The sequence below is a fragment of the Furipterus horrens genome, unplaced genomic scaffold (assembly GCF_987537825.1).
Source record: "Furipterus horrens unplaced genomic scaffold, mFurHor1.1.pri manual_scaffold_7, whole genome shotgun sequence".
NCBI lineage: Eukaryota > Metazoa > Chordata > Mammalia > Chiroptera > Furipteridae > Furipterus > Furipterus horrens.
This window is the reverse complement of record NW_028327177.1, coordinates 9,308,133-9,312,192: the sequence shown is the minus strand read 5'-3', so window position 1 is coordinate 9,312,192 and position 4,060 is coordinate 9,308,133. Positions and strand designations below refer to the sequence as shown.

Here is a 4,060-nt window from a genome sequence, read left to right as displayed (position 1 = left end):
TTCTCGCCATGTCCTCGTGTGGTAGAAGGGGCTCGGGGTCTTTCTGGAGCCTCTTTTATAAGGGCACTAATCTCGCTCACGAGAGCTCCACCCTCATGACTTAAGCACTTTTCAAATAACACTATCTCTGGGAATTAGGACCCCAACGTATGAATTTTGGGGAACACAAACATTCAGACCATAGCAAGGAGTTCTGCACTAAAACTACAGGTGTCCTGATAAGAAGCAAAGTATAGGGGTGGGGAGGAAGAGGGATGCCTGCAGGACGCAGAAAACCCAAACTTGTATTCTCAAGGGGCTTCGAGCTTCTCTGGGTTCAAACACCTGCTTGCTCTTGAGAGAGTCCAAGAATACTTTCAACTGGCATTCTCAAAGACAGTAAATGATCTCTGCATCCCTATTTTATCCCTAATTTTCTATGAACTTCTAAACGTGACCACCCAGTTTGGCATCCAGTTGAGGACAAGAACACTGGTTCTCTTCTTGGAGCCTAGCATGAGCTGGGATGTCTCTTAGGGCTCTTAGCTTCTCTAAGCTACTCTTTGAGCCTCTGTAAGTGTCTTTTGGTTGGCTCATGAAGATGCTGAAAGTTCATGAGTTGACAAGAGATGTTAAGTTAGGGGTTGGTTGAAACCAGAAAACGATTCTTGAAACTGACTTTTAAGAAGGAAGGCAGGTGGGGTTGGTGAAGAGGGTGGGAATAGAGCCCTGTTGGAATCCTCCGGCATCTGGCTCACTCTTCCTGGCCAGTCTTGACTGAACAGAGCTTACCTTCAAAGCCTGGTTCACAGTTCACCTCTTCTGAATCCTCCTGCGATTGCCCAGACAGGATGTATCACTCCTTTCTCTGGGCTCCTGGAACCGGTACACATTGCGGCATCTGTCATATTGTGTTGTAATTATTTGTGGGCTCCAGACAAAGAAGTCCCTGAGGGCAGAGGCCTTGTCATTTTACCTCTTGCCCCAGCTTCTGACTATGGGACTCAGCACACGTTAAGTGACTGAGAACTATGGGTCAGCTTGTTTCGCACTAGCAGTGGTCAGGATGGTCCTGAGGAATTAGGGGCTGGCTGAGTACCACGGGCCACTGAATATCATGCTGCAGGGCTACAATCTGCTTGGCAATAACTCTATTCCACATTTCCCAAAGATTGTTCTCGTAATACATTGGCAGCATGCCCAAGCCAGGCTGTGACTAGTTCCTAAAACAAGTTAAAGCTTTCCTTTTGGGACAATTCCATCAGTGGGACAGATGAGCATGTTCCTCTGACCGCTGTGGCTGTCACAATCCTGATTGTTGGGCCGCTTCTCACTTGGTTCCACATAACCCCTAGCAGCAGCCCTGTTGTGCTTGGCTGGGCTTCTGGCTGGTGAGAAGATGAGCTGTGTCTTCCCAGATCCCGGGGTGGAAGAGAGCTACATCCACACCCCAGCCCACAGCTGCCTGTGCATGGCTGCGATGGAAACTGGCTCCTCATCCAACAGATCTCAGGGCAGATTGGAAAGTTCTTGTCAGAGGAGGGAGTTGTGTCATTGTTGGTGCGTGGAATGCAGCCAGGCTGGAAACGAGACTACAGTCTTCCCATCATCCTTGCTTTCCACTCCATTGGAAGACCGTCCCGCTTTCCAATACCAGCTGCAAAGAGCCTCGGCACTATCTGCCCCGGATGGACCGAGTTTCATCAGATGAAGGTCATGAAAGTAGACCGTAGGATGGCCAGACAGTAGAAGGTATGCCTACTTGTGAAGAATTCACCATCCGAGGCCATCCCTATCTTTAGGATGGTGCATTTTTGACCCTTGAAGTCCTACTCAACACACTCAGGTGCGAACATGAATTCTGGCACATGGGTTTGTAAATTAGTCTCAACCTGAGTCATCCCAACAATCCCCACCCTGCCCGTGATCCACAGGGAGCCTGAGATTGGAACTTGGGAGTCCTTTCTGCTCAATCCTTTGACTGGGGGACCCACAGGGGTCTCCCTGTGATATGTGTATCTAAAAGAGGGGAGCACACTGGAAATGGAAGCACTCACTTAGTTGAGAAGCAGAATTGAAGAGTGTACGTAGAGCATGGAAATGGGGGTCAGTTCTACTGATGCCCACCTAGTTCTGTGAGCTTGGGCTAAGCATGTCATTGCATTTTGTTGTTTTTAAAATTCATTTAACCAAGATGGAGAGGAGCGTCGCAGATATCTCTGTCAGGAGGCATCTACCTACGGCCCCCTCTGGAAGGGCACATACTGGGAATTCTGGGAAGAGCGGAGGATCAGGTTGTAAGAGCCTATGACTTTGAGAAAGAAGATAAAAAAGATCTGAGTGGTTCAGAGGAGGATGTTATTGGTGCAAAAACTCTAGTAATTGATAAGCTCGGGAAGAAAAGGAGTTCTGCAGGAATAGTTGGGGAGGTAGGGAATGAAGTACAGAATATGCTGGAAAAATTTGGAGCTGGCATTAACAACCCTCTTCCTGCAAAGAGGAAAAGACAAGCCATGTACGCCAAGGCTTCTTTCAAAATTGAACAGATTTGCAAAACCCAACAAGATTAAAGGCAGAAGCTTAACCAAGAATGTTCTCAGCAGTCTCTGACTTTGCTTCAGCAGCGGGAGATAGGCATGCAGAAGGCCGAGGGACAGGAAGAAGAGAGAGCTAATTTGTTTCGACAGCAACAAAAGATTTTTCAACAATGGAGAGATCTTCACAGTCACAGACTAAAAACAATGAAATATTATATGGACAGTTTCCCAAGAGTATAGAGGACTTGGAGAAGAACCATGATACTCTACTTACTGGTGCACAAAATGAACTTAAAAAAAGAAACGACTATGTCACACACAAAATTATGATGGATACTCAGCAACAAGAGATGGCAAGTGTTCGAAAGTCTCTTCAATGCATGTTATTCTGATGACTCTTTGAAGGGAGAACTTGAACCTAAGTCGTCATCGTCGTTGGCAGCCGTCCGTCTCGAGAGACGATGGTGTAGCTTCTTAAGAGTCTATCTGCACCGCCGAGAATGGCTGTGCAGTTCGACTCGGGAGTGACACGGTATCTGTCTCCTCCCGTGTTAAATCGACATCTTGCGATGACGCTGGAGTGTCCTCTCCAGTGAAGCTGAAGCTACAGAGCCTGGGCAGGGTGATATGGAGGGTCTGCTGTTGCCCATGCAGCAGACCCCCCCTCTCTTCGCAGCTGAAGGGTCCAAGGGAAAGACGGAGTCAATACAGCTTGGGTTCAGGTGCGCCGCAGGAGTTGCCGGTGTTGACTACAACGTCAAACCGCCTTAGGGACTCCGGCTCTGGATTTTCTGTCGGGGTTTACTCCCTTAGCCTTTCCCCTGAAGAGGTATGCCGCAAGGCAGCGGAGGTTTTTTGGAGTCAGAGTTTTCCTTCTCTGATGTGCCCTGACTGGAAGATCGAACCAGCGACACTTAGCTCGCAGGCTGACGCTCAATCCACTGAGCCAAACCAGCCAGGGGCATTGAACCTAAGTAATATGATACAATTATAACATTAGCTAAGAGGCATGTCTTTACAGTGGTTTTAAAAATTCTAGTTTAAAATATTACATCATGTTAATCATTAGCTTAAGTGTAAGCCTCCTCTTTTTGTTAATCTCCAAATAAAATCTAAACAGTTATGAGGGTAGCAGCAATTCCTAAATTGTAGGTACCAAACTTTCTGTTTGTTAATAGTAATAGTGAATTTTTCTAACACTTGTTAATTAACTGAACAATAAAGATAATTTAATTAAAAAAACAGCCCTGGCTGGTGTGGGTCAGTGAATTGAGTGCTGGCCTGAGAACCAAATGGTTGCCAGTTCGATTCCCAGTCAGGGCACATGCCTGGGTTGTGGGCCAGGTCCTCAGGTGGGCGTGCATGAGAGGTAACTACACATTGATGTTTCTTTTCTTCTCTTTTTTCCCTCCCTCTCCCTCTATCTAAAAATAAATAAATAAAATCTTTTAAAAAATAAACAAACCAAAGATTAACACAGTATTTAAATAAGTGTAATGAACTATTTTGTGTGCATGACAAATATTAATTCATTTAATCTCTAC

At 46.2% G+C, this 4,060-nt stretch overlaps 1 pseudogene; it reads left to right on the top strand.

Annotated features, from left to right (window-relative positions):
* Nucleotides 1–2,173: 2,173 nt before the first annotated feature.
* On the top strand, nt 2,174–2,908 carry LOC150003993 (synaptonemal complex protein 3 pseudogene; annotated as a pseudogene).
* Nucleotides 2,909–4,060: the final 1,152 nt, after the last annotated feature.